The 9,366-nt window shown below is 54.5% G+C and overlaps 31 non-coding genes across 31 annotated transcripts; 18 read left to right on the top strand and 13 right to left on the bottom strand.

Annotated features, from left to right (window-relative positions):
• Nucleotides 1-8: 8 nt before the first annotated feature.
• On the bottom strand, nt 9-80 carry Trnap-agg. Its single transcript has one exon. It is a non-coding gene; the product is annotated as a tRNA-Pro (tRNA).
• Nucleotides 81-482: 402 nt separating this feature from the next.
• On the top strand, nt 483-555 carry Trnav-cac. Its single transcript has one exon. It is a non-coding gene; the product is annotated as a tRNA-Val (tRNA).
• A 157-nt stretch (nt 556-712) lies between these two features.
• Trnav-aac lies at nt 713-785 on the top strand. The gene has a single exon. It is a non-coding gene; the product is annotated as a tRNA-Val (tRNA).
• A 194-nt stretch (nt 786-979) lies between these two features.
• On the bottom strand, nt 980-1,051 carry Trnap-agg. Its single transcript has one exon. It is a non-coding gene; the product is annotated as a tRNA-Pro (tRNA).
• A 402-nt stretch (nt 1,052-1,453) lies between these two features.
• Trnav-cac lies at nt 1,454-1,526 on the top strand. Its single transcript has one exon. It is a non-coding gene; the product is annotated as a tRNA-Val (tRNA).
• Nucleotides 1,527-1,683: 157 nt separating this feature from the next.
• Nucleotides 1,684-1,756, top strand: Trnav-aac. Its single transcript has one exon. It is a non-coding gene; the product is annotated as a tRNA-Val (tRNA).
• A 194-nt stretch (nt 1,757-1,950) lies between these two features.
• On the bottom strand, nt 1,951-2,022 carry Trnap-agg. Its single transcript has one exon. It is a non-coding gene; the product is annotated as a tRNA-Pro (tRNA).
• Nucleotides 2,023-2,153: 131 nt separating this feature from the next.
• Trnap-agg lies at nt 2,154-2,225 on the bottom strand. The gene has a single exon. It is a non-coding gene; the product is annotated as a tRNA-Pro (tRNA).
• A 402-nt stretch (nt 2,226-2,627) lies between these two features.
• Nucleotides 2,628-2,700, top strand: Trnav-cac. The gene has a single exon. It is a non-coding gene; the product is annotated as a tRNA-Val (tRNA).
• A 157-nt stretch (nt 2,701-2,857) lies between these two features.
• Nucleotides 2,858-2,930, top strand: Trnav-aac. Its single transcript has one exon. It is a non-coding gene; the product is annotated as a tRNA-Val (tRNA).
• A 194-nt stretch (nt 2,931-3,124) lies between these two features.
• Trnap-agg lies at nt 3,125-3,196 on the bottom strand. The gene has a single exon. It is a non-coding gene; the product is annotated as a tRNA-Pro (tRNA).
• A 131-nt stretch (nt 3,197-3,327) lies between these two features.
• On the bottom strand, nt 3,328-3,399 carry Trnap-agg. The gene has a single exon. It is a non-coding gene; the product is annotated as a tRNA-Pro (tRNA).
• Nucleotides 3,400-3,801: 402 nt separating this feature from the next.
• On the top strand, nt 3,802-3,874 carry Trnav-cac. Its single transcript has one exon. It is a non-coding gene; the product is annotated as a tRNA-Val (tRNA).
• Nucleotides 3,875-4,031: 157 nt separating this feature from the next.
• Trnav-aac lies at nt 4,032-4,104 on the top strand. The gene has a single exon. It is a non-coding gene; the product is annotated as a tRNA-Val (tRNA).
• A 194-nt stretch (nt 4,105-4,298) lies between these two features.
• Trnap-agg lies at nt 4,299-4,370 on the bottom strand. Its single transcript has one exon. It is a non-coding gene; the product is annotated as a tRNA-Pro (tRNA).
• A 402-nt stretch (nt 4,371-4,772) lies between these two features.
• On the top strand, nt 4,773-4,845 carry Trnav-cac. The gene has a single exon. It is a non-coding gene; the product is annotated as a tRNA-Val (tRNA).
• A 157-nt stretch (nt 4,846-5,002) lies between these two features.
• Nucleotides 5,003-5,075, top strand: Trnav-aac. Its single transcript has one exon. It is a non-coding gene; the product is annotated as a tRNA-Val (tRNA).
• Nucleotides 5,076-5,269: 194 nt separating this feature from the next.
• Nucleotides 5,270-5,341, bottom strand: Trnap-agg. Its single transcript has one exon. It is a non-coding gene; the product is annotated as a tRNA-Pro (tRNA).
• A 131-nt stretch (nt 5,342-5,472) lies between these two features.
• Trnap-agg lies at nt 5,473-5,544 on the bottom strand. Its single transcript has one exon. It is a non-coding gene; the product is annotated as a tRNA-Pro (tRNA).
• A 402-nt stretch (nt 5,545-5,946) lies between these two features.
• On the top strand, nt 5,947-6,019 carry Trnav-cac. Its single transcript has one exon. It is a non-coding gene; the product is annotated as a tRNA-Val (tRNA).
• Nucleotides 6,020-6,176: 157 nt separating this feature from the next.
• Nucleotides 6,177-6,249, top strand: Trnav-aac. Its single transcript has one exon. It is a non-coding gene; the product is annotated as a tRNA-Val (tRNA).
• A 194-nt stretch (nt 6,250-6,443) lies between these two features.
• Nucleotides 6,444-6,515, bottom strand: Trnap-agg. The gene has a single exon. It is a non-coding gene; the product is annotated as a tRNA-Pro (tRNA).
• A 402-nt stretch (nt 6,516-6,917) lies between these two features.
• Trnav-cac lies at nt 6,918-6,990 on the top strand. The gene has a single exon. It is a non-coding gene; the product is annotated as a tRNA-Val (tRNA).
• A 157-nt stretch (nt 6,991-7,147) lies between these two features.
• On the top strand, nt 7,148-7,220 carry Trnav-aac. Its single transcript has one exon. It is a non-coding gene; the product is annotated as a tRNA-Val (tRNA).
• A 194-nt stretch (nt 7,221-7,414) lies between these two features.
• On the bottom strand, nt 7,415-7,486 carry Trnap-agg. The gene has a single exon. It is a non-coding gene; the product is annotated as a tRNA-Pro (tRNA).
• A 131-nt stretch (nt 7,487-7,617) lies between these two features.
• Trnap-agg lies at nt 7,618-7,689 on the bottom strand. The gene has a single exon. It is a non-coding gene; the product is annotated as a tRNA-Pro (tRNA).
• A 402-nt stretch (nt 7,690-8,091) lies between these two features.
• Trnav-cac lies at nt 8,092-8,164 on the top strand. The gene has a single exon. It is a non-coding gene; the product is annotated as a tRNA-Val (tRNA).
• A 157-nt stretch (nt 8,165-8,321) lies between these two features.
• Nucleotides 8,322-8,394, top strand: Trnav-aac. Its single transcript has one exon. It is a non-coding gene; the product is annotated as a tRNA-Val (tRNA).
• Nucleotides 8,395-8,588: 194 nt separating this feature from the next.
• On the bottom strand, nt 8,589-8,660 carry Trnap-agg. The gene has a single exon. It is a non-coding gene; the product is annotated as a tRNA-Pro (tRNA).
• Nucleotides 8,661-9,062: 402 nt separating this feature from the next.
• On the top strand, nt 9,063-9,135 carry Trnav-cac. Its single transcript has one exon. It is a non-coding gene; the product is annotated as a tRNA-Val (tRNA).
• Nucleotides 9,136-9,292: 157 nt separating this feature from the next.
• On the top strand, nt 9,293-9,365 carry Trnav-aac. Its single transcript has one exon. It is a non-coding gene; the product is annotated as a tRNA-Val (tRNA).
• The last annotated feature ends 1 nt before the right edge of the window (nt 9,366 follows it).

Below are 9,366 nucleotides of genomic sequence, written 5' to 3'. Positions count from 1 at the left end.
AAACGCTAGGGCTCGTCCGGGATTTGAACCCGGGACCTCCTGCACCCTAAGCAGGAATCATACCCCTAGACCAACGAGCCCTGTGACACGGCGAATGCCAATTATTCCAGTCCCTCGATGTCGTCCAGGGTGCCCTGGAAGTCTCGTGTACGCTGGCGGGATGGGGGCGGCGCGAATTCCTGCGGTCGGCGGCCTTCCTGGGCTATTGGTACCTTCATGTAGAGCTGCCGCTGGGCTCGCACTGCCTGCTGCTGAGAAAGTGATTGCTTTTGCTGATATGACTTGCAATAACGACTGCGCGAAACGCCGCTATCTCGTGAGGGGTGCTACGGCAGACACCCTCTCGAGCACCCCGAAGACTTCTTGAGCCCTCGGCTGTGATGGGTTCCAGGCTGACAAAGGAACTGTCGTGTGTGCATTCGCGGACGAGAGAAAGTCTGAGGCAAGTTCGAGTGAACAAGGATGGACTGCTCAGGTCCGTCGTTTCCGTAGTGTAGCGGTTATCACGTCTGCTTCACACGCAGAAGGTCCCCGGTTCGATCCCGGGCGGGAACAGTCTTTTCCTGCATATGTCGTGTTGTCCTCCAATGAGCCACGTCGTGTGTGGATCTGCTGCATGTCCCTTCGTTTGCAAGTACCACATTTATTGAATTTTTTAGTTACGATGGCAACATCACTATAAGTCGTCTGTGAAGTAAGGTGCACACAAGCAGTTTCCGTGGTGTAGCGGTTATCACGTCTGCCTAACACGCAGAAGGTACCCGGTTCGATCCCGGGAGGAAACACTTTTTCATCACTTTAAGCAAGACGTACTAACATGCATCTGCTACCATCTGTACCCGAAACCTTCGTAATCGCCTTCACGCGTCGGACCCGAGTGTCAATTGCTCACATCGAATAAGAAATTCATTTGATATTGACGGCGAGCTTTTTGCGCTGACTCAGCCACTGACGTGCGATCACTTTGCACAAAACGCTAGGGCTCGTCCGGGATTTGAACCCGGGACCTCCTGCACCCTAAGCAGGAATCATACCCCTAGACCAACGAGCCCTGTGACACGGCGAATGCCAATTATTCCAGTCCCTCGATGTCGTCCAGGGTGCCCTGGAAGTCTCGTGTACGCTGGCGGGATGGGGGCGGCGCGAATTCCTGCGGTCGGCGGCCTTCCTGGGCTATTGGTACCTTCATGTAGAGCTGCCGCTGGGCTCGCACTGCCTGCTGCTGAGAAAGTGATTGCTTTTGCTGATATGACTTGCAATAACGACTGCGCGAAACGCCGCTATCTCGTGAGGGGTGCTACGGCAGACACCCTCTCGAGCACCCCGAAGACTTCTTGAGCCCTCGGCTGTGATGGGTTCCAGGCTGACAAAGGAACTGTCGTGTGTGCATTCGCGGACGAGAGAAAGTCTGAGGCAAGTTCGAGTGAACAAGGATGGACTCCTCAGGTCCGTCGTTTCCGTAGTGTAGCGGTTATCACGTCTGCTTCACACGCAGAAGGTCCCCGGTTCGATCCCGGGCGGGAACAGTATTTTCCTGCCTATGTCGTATTGTCCTCCAATGAGCCACGTCGTGTGTGGATCTGATGCATGTCCCTTCGTTTGCAAGTACCACATTTATTGAATTTTTTAGTTACGATGGCAACATCACTATAAGTCGTCTGTGAAGTAAGGTGCACACAAGCAGTTTCCGTGGTGTAGCGGTTATCACGTCTGCCTAACACGCAGAAGGTCCCCGGTTCGATCCCGGGCGGAAACACTTTTTCATCACTTTAAGCAAGACGTACTAACATGCATCTGCTACCATCTGTACCCGAAACCTTCGTAATCGCCTTCACGCGTCGGACCCGAGTGTCAATTGCTCACATCGAATAAGAAATTCATTTGATATTGACGGCGAGCTTTTTGCGCTGACTCAGCCACTGACGTGCGATCACTTTGCACAAAACGCTAGGGCTCGTCCGGGATTTGAACCCGGGACCTCCTGCACCCTAAGCAGGAATCATACCCCTAGACCAACGAGCCCTGTGACACGGCGAATGCCAATTATTCCAGTCCCACGATGTCGTCCAGGGTGCCCTGGAAGTCTCGTGTACGCTGGCAGGATGGGGGCGGCGCGAATTCCTGCGGTCGGCGGCCTACCTGGCAAAACGCTAGGGCTCGTCCGGGATTTGAACCCGGGACCTCCTGCACCCTAAGCAGGAATCATACCCCTAGACCAACGAGCCCTGTGACACGGCGAATGCCAATTATTCCAGTCCCTCGATGTCGTCCAGGGTGCCCTGGAAGTCTCGTGTACGCTGGCGGGATGGGGGCGGCGCGAATTCCTGCGGTCGGCGGCCTTCCTGGGCTATTGGTACCTTCATGTAGAGCTGCCGCTGGGCTCGCACTGCCTGCTGCTGAGAAAGTGATTGCTTTTGCTGATATGACTTGCAATAACGACTGCGCGAAACGCCGCTATCTCGTGAGGGGTGCTACGGCAGACACCCTCTCGAGCACCCCGAAGACTTCTTGAGCCCTCGGCTGTGATGGGTTCCAGGCTGACAAAGGAACTGTCGTGTGTGCATTCGCGGACGAGAGAAAGTCTGAGGCAAGTTCGAGTGAACAAGGATGGACTCCTCAGGTCCGTCGTTTCCGTAGTGTAGCGGTTATCACGTCTGCTTCACACGCAGAAAGTCCCCGGTTCGATCCCGGGCGGGAACAGTCTTTTCCTGCATATGTCGTGTTGTCCTCCAATGAGCCACGTCGTGTGTGGATCTGCTGCATGTCCCTTCGTTTGCAAGTACCACATTTATTGAATTTTTTAGTTACGATGGCAACATCACTATAAGTCGTCTGTGAAGTAAGGTGCACACAAGCAGTTTCCGTGGTGTAGCGGTTATCACGTCTGCATAACACGCAGAAGGTCCCCGGTTCGATCCCGGGCGGAAACACTTTTTCATCACTTTAAGCAAGACGTACTAACATGCATCTGCTACCATCTGTACCCGAAACCTTCGTAATCGCCTTCACGCGTCGGACCCGAGTGTCAATTGCTCACATCGAATAAGAAATTCATTTGATATTGACGGCGAGCTTTTTGCGCTGACTCAGCCACTGACGTGCGATCACTTTGCACAAAACGCTAGGGCTCGTCCGGGATTTGAACCCGGGACCTCCTGCACCCTAAGCAGGAATCATACCCCTAGACCAACGAGCCCTGTGACACGGCGAATGCCAATTATTCCAGTCCCACGATGTCGTCCAGGGTGCCCTGGAAGTCTCGTGTACGCTGGCAGGATGGGGGCGGCGCGAATTCCTGCGGTAGGCGGCCTTCCTGGCAAAACGCTAGGGCTCGTCCGGGATTTGAACCCGGGACCTCCTGCACCCTAAGCAGGAATCATACCCCTAGACCAACGAGCCCTGTGACACGGCGAATGCCAATTATTCCAGTCCCTCGATGTCGTCCAGGGTGCCCTGGAAGTCTCGTGTACGCTGGCGGGATGGGGGCGGCGCGAATTCCTGCGGTCGGCGGCCTTCCTGGGCTATTGGTACCTTCATGTAGAGCTGCCGCTGGGCTCGCACTGCCTGCTGCTGAGAAAGTGATTGCTTTTGCTGATATGACTTGCAATAACGACTGCGCGAAACGCCGCTATCTCGTGAGGGGTGCTACGGCAGACACCCTCTCGAGCACCCCGAAGACTTCTTGAGCCCTCGGCTGTGATGGGTTCCAGGCTGACAAAGGAACTGTCGTGTGTGCATTCGCGGACGAGAGAAAGTCTGAGGCAAGTTCGAGTGAACAAGGATGGACTCCTCAGGTCCGTCGTTTCCGTAGTGTAGCGGTTATCACGTCTGCTTCACACGCAGAAGGTCCCCGGTTCGATCCCGGGCGGGAACAGTCTTTTCCTGCATATGTCGTGTTGTCCTCCAATGAGCCACGTCGTGTGTGGATCTGCCGCATGTCCCTTCGTTTGCAAGTACCACATTTATTGAATTTTTTAGTTACGATGGCAACATCACTATAAGTCGTCTGTGAAGTAAGGTGCACACAAGCAGTTTCCGTGGTGTAGCGGTTATCACGTCTGCCTAACACGCAGAAGGTCCCCGGTTCGATCCCGGGAGGAAACACTTTTTCATCACTTTAAGCAAGACGTACTAACATGCATCTGCTACCATCTGTACCCGAAACCTTCGTAATCGCCTTCACGCGTCGGACCCGAGTGTCAATTGCTCACATCGAATAAGAAATTCATTTGATATTGACGGCGAGCTTTTTGCGCTGACTCAGCCACTGACGTGCGATCACTTTGCACAAAACGCTAGGGCTCGTCCGGGATTTGAACCCGGGACCTCCTGCACCCTAAGCAGGAATCATACCCCTACACCAACGAGCCCTGTGACACGGCGAATGCCAATTATTCCAGTCCCTCGATGTCGTCCAGGGTGCCCTGGAAGTCTCGTGTACGCTGGCGGGATGGGGGCGGCGCGAATTCATGCGGTCGGCGGCCTTCCTGGGCTATTGGTACCTTCATGTAGAGCTGCCGCTGGGCTCGCACTGCCTGCTGCTGAGAAAGTGATTGCTTTTGCTGATATGACTTGCAATAACGACTGCGCGAAACGCCGCTATCTCGTGAGGGGTGCTACGGCAGACACCCTCTCGAGCACCCCGAAGACTTCTTGAGCCCTCGGCTGTGATGGGTTCCAGGCTGACAAAGGAACTGTCGTGTGTGCATTCGCGGACGAGAGAAAGTCTGAGGCAAGTTCGAGTGAACAAGGATGGACTCCTCAGGTCCGTCGTTTCCGTAGTGTAGCGGTTATCACGTCTGCTTCACACGCAGAAGGTCCCCGGTTCGATCCCGGGCGGGAACAGTCTTTTCCTGCATATGTCGTGTTGTCCTCCAATGAGCCACGTCGTGTGTGGATCTGCTGCATGTCCCTTCGTTTGCAAGTACCACATTTATTGAATTTTTTAGTTACGATGGCAACATCACTATAAGTCGTCTGTGAAGTAAGGTGCACACAAGCAGTTTCCGTGGTGTAGCGGTTATCACGTCTGCCTAACACGCAGAAGGTCCCCGGTTCGATCCCGGGAGGAAACACTTTTTCATCACTTTAAGCAAGACGTACTAACATGCATCTGCTACCATCTGTACCCGAAACCTTCGTAATCGCCTTCACGCGTCGGACCCGAGTGTCAATTGCTCACACCGAATAAGAAATTCATTTGATATTGACGGCGAGCTTTTTGCGCTGACTCAGCCACTGACGTGCGATCACTTTGCACAAAACGCTAGGGCTCGTCCGGGATTTGAACCCGGGACCTCCTGCACCCTAAGCAGGAATCATACCCCTAGACCAACGAGCCCTGTGACACGGCGAATGCCAATTATTCCAGTCCCACGATGTCGTCCAGGGTGCCCTGGAAGTCTCGTGTACGCTGGCAGGATGGGGGCGGCGCGAATTCCTGCGGTCGGCGGCCTTCCTGGCAAAACGCTAGGGCTCGTCCGGGATTTGAACCCGGGACCTCCTGCACCCTAAGCAGGAATCATACCCCTAGACCAACGAGCCCTGTGACACGGCGAATGCCAATTATTCCAGTCCCTCGATGTCGTCCAGGGTGCCCTGGAAGTCTCGTGTACGCTGGCGGGATGGGGGCGGCGCGAATTCCTGCGGTCGGCGGCCTTCCTGGGCTATTGGTACCTTCATGTAGAGCTGCCGCTGGGCTCGCACTGCCTGCTGCTGAGAAAGTGATTGCTTTTGCTGATATGACTTGCAATAACGACTGCGCGAAACGCCGCTATCTCGTGAGGGGTGCTACGGCAGACACCCTCTCGAGCACCCCGAAGACTTCTTGAGCCCTCGGCTGTGATGGGTTCCAGGCTGACAAAGGAACTGTCGTGTGTGCATTCGCGGACGAGAGAAAGTCTGAGGCAAGTTCGAGTGAACAAGGATGGACTCCTCAGGTCCGTCGTTTCCGTAGTGTAGCGGTTATCACGTCTGCTTCACACGCAGAAGGTCCCCGGTTCGATCCCGGGCGGGAACAGTCTTTTCCTGCATATGTCGTGTTGTCCTCCAATGAGCCACGTCGTGTGTGGATCTGCTGCATGTCCCTTCGTTTGCAAGTACCACATTTATTGAATTTTTTAGTTACGATGGCAACATCACTATAAGTCGTCTGTGAAGTAAGGTGCACACAAGCAGTTTCCGTGGTGTAGCGGTTATCACGTCTGCCTAACACGCAGAAGGTCCCCGGTTCGATCCCGGGAGGAAACACTTTTTCATCACTTTAAGCAAGACGTACTAACATGCATCTGCTACCATCTGTACCCGAAACCTTCGTAATCGCCTTCACGCGTCGGACCCGAGTGTCAATTGCTCACATCGAATAAGAAATTCATTTGATATTGACGGCGAGCTTTTTGCGCTGACTCAGCCACTGACGTGCGATCACTTTGCACAAAACGCTAGGGCTCGTCCGGGATTTGAACCCGGGACCTCCTGCACCCTAAGCAGGAATCATACCCCTAGACCAACGAGCCCTGTGACACGGCGAATGCCAATTATTCCAGTCCCTCGATGTCGTCCAGGGTGCCCTGGAAGTCTCGTGTACGCTGGCGGGATGGGGGCGGCGCGAATTCCTGCGGTCGGCGGCCTTCCTGGGCTATTGGTACCTTCATGTAGAGCTGCCGCTGGGCTCGCACTGCCTGCTGCTGAGAAAGTGATTGCTTTTGCTGATATGACTTGCAATAACGACTGCGCGAAACGCCGCTATCTCGTGAGGGGTGCTACGGCAGACACCCTCTCGAGCACCCCGAAGACTTCTTGAGCCCTCGGCTGTGATGGGTTCCAGGCTGACAAAGGAACTGTCGTGTGTGCATTCGCGGACGAGAGAAAGTCTGAGGCAAGTTCGAGTGAACAAGGATGGACTCCTCAGGTCCGTCGTTTCCGTAGTGTAGCGGTTATCACGTCTGCTTCACACGCAGAAGGTCCCCGGTTCGATCCCGGGCGGGAACAGTCTTTTCCTGCATATGTCGTGTTGTCCTCCAATGAGCCACGTCGTGTGTGGATCTGCTGCATGTCCCTTCGTTTGCAAGTACCACATTTATTGAATTTTTTAGTTACGATGGCAACATCACTATAAGTCGTCTGTGAAGTAAGGTGCACACAAGCAGTTTCCGTGGTGTAGCGGTTATCACGTCTGCCTAACACGCAGAAGGTCCCCGGTTCGATCCCGGGAGGAAACACTTTTTCATCACTTTAAGCAAGACGTACTAACATGCATCTGCTACCATCTGTACCCGAAACCTTCGTAATCGCCTTCACGCGTCGGACCCGAGTGTCAATTGCTCACATCGAATAAGAAATTCATTTGATATTGACGGCGAGCTTTTTGCGCTGACTCAGCCACTGACGTGCGATCACTTTGCACAAAACGCTAGGGCTCGTCCGGGATTTGAACCCGGGACCTCCTGCACCCTAAGCAGGAATCATACCCCTAGACCAACGAGCCCTGTGACACGGCGAATGCCAATTATTCCAGTCCCACGATGTCGTCCAGGGTGCCCTGGAAGTCTCGTGTACGCTGGCAGGATGGGGGCGGCGCGAATTCCTGCGGTCGGCGGCCTTCCTGGCAAAACGCTAGGGCTCGTCCGGGATTTGAACCCGGGACCTCCTGCACCCTAAGCAGGAATCATACCCCTAGACCAACGAGCCCTGTGACACGGCGAATGCCAATTATTCCAGTCCCTCGATGTCGTCCAGGGTGCCCTGGAAGTCTCGTGTACGCTGGCGGGATGGGGGCGGCGCGAATTCCTGCGGTCGGCGGCCTTCCTGGGCTATTGGTACCTTCATGTAGAGCTGCCGCTGGGCTCGCACTGCCTGCTGCTGAGAAAGTGATTGCTTTTGCTGATATGACTTGCAATAACGACTGCGCGAAACGCCGCTATCTCGTGAGGGGTGCTACGGCAGACACCCTCTCGAGCACCCCGAAGACTTCTTGAGCCCTCGGCTGTGATGGGTTCCAGGCTGACAAAGGAACTGTCGTGTGTGCATTCGCGGACGAGAGAAAGTCTGAGGCAAGTTCGAGTGAACAAGGATGGACTCCTCAGGTCCGTCGTTTCCGTAGTGTAGCGGTTATCACGTCTGCTTCACACGCAGAAGGTCCCCGGTTCGATCCCGGGCGGGAACAGTCTTTTCCTGCATATGTCGTGTTGTCCTCCAATGAGCCACGTCGTGTGTGGATCTGCTGCATGTCCCTTCGTTTGCAAGTACCACATTTATTGAATTTTTTAGTTACGATGGCAACATCACTATAAGTCGTCTGTGAAGTAAGGTGCACACAAGCAGTTTCCGTGGTGTAGCGGTTATCACGTCTGCCTAACACGCAGAAGGTCCCCGGTTCGATCCCGGGAGGAAACACTTTTTCATCACTTTAAGCAAGACGTACTAACATGCATCTGCTACCATCTGTACCCGAAACCTTCGTAATCGCCTTCACGCGTCGGACCCGAGTGTCAATTGCTCACATCGAATAAGAAATTCATTTGATATTGACGGCGAGCTTTTTGCGCTGACTCAGCCACTGACGTGCGATCACTTTGCACAAAACGCTAGGGCTCGTCCGGGATTTGAACCCGGGACCTCCTGCACCCTAAGCAGGAATCATACCCCTAGACCAACGAGCCCTGTGACACGGCGAATGCCAATTATTCCAGTCCCTCGATGTCGTCCAGGGTGCCCTGGAAGTCTCGTGTACGCTGGCGGGATGGGGGCGGCGCGAATTCCTGCGGTCGGCGGCCTTCCTGGGCTATTGGTACCTTCATGTAGAGCTGCCGCTGGGCTCGCACTGCCTGCTGCTGAGAAAGTGATTGCTTTTGCTGATATGACTTGCAATAACGACTGCGCGAAACGCCGCTATCTCGTGAGGGGTGCTACGGCAGACACCCTCTCGAGCACCCCGAAGACTTCTTGAGCCCTCGGCTGTGATGGGTTCCAGGCTGACAAAGGAACTGTCGTGTGTGCATTCGCGGACGAGAGAAAGTCTGAGGCAAGTTCGAGTGAACAAGGATGGACTCCTCAGGTCCGTCGTTTCCGTAGTGTAGCGGTTATCACGTCTGCTTCACACGCAGAAGGTCCCCGGTTCGATCCCGGGCGGGAACAGTATTTTCCTGCCTATGTCGTATTGTCCTCCAATGAGCCACGTCGTGTGTGGATCTGCTGCATGTCCCTTCGTTTGCAAGTACCACATTTATTGAATTTTTTAGTTACGATGGCAACATCACTATAAGTCGTCTGTGAAGTAAGGTGCACACAAGCAGTTTCCGTGGTGTAGCGGTTATCACGTCTGCCTAACACGCAGAAGGTCCCCGGTTCGATCCCGGGCGGAAACAC

The sequence above is a fragment of the Schistocerca americana genome, chromosome 2, assembly GCF_021461395.2.
Source record: "Schistocerca americana isolate TAMUIC-IGC-003095 chromosome 2, iqSchAmer2.1, whole genome shotgun sequence".
Lineage (NCBI taxonomy): Eukaryota > Metazoa > Arthropoda > Insecta > Orthoptera > Acrididae > Schistocerca > Schistocerca americana.
The sequence above is the reverse complement of the archived record's forward strand: the minus strand, read 5'-3'. Positions and strand labels throughout refer to the sequence as shown.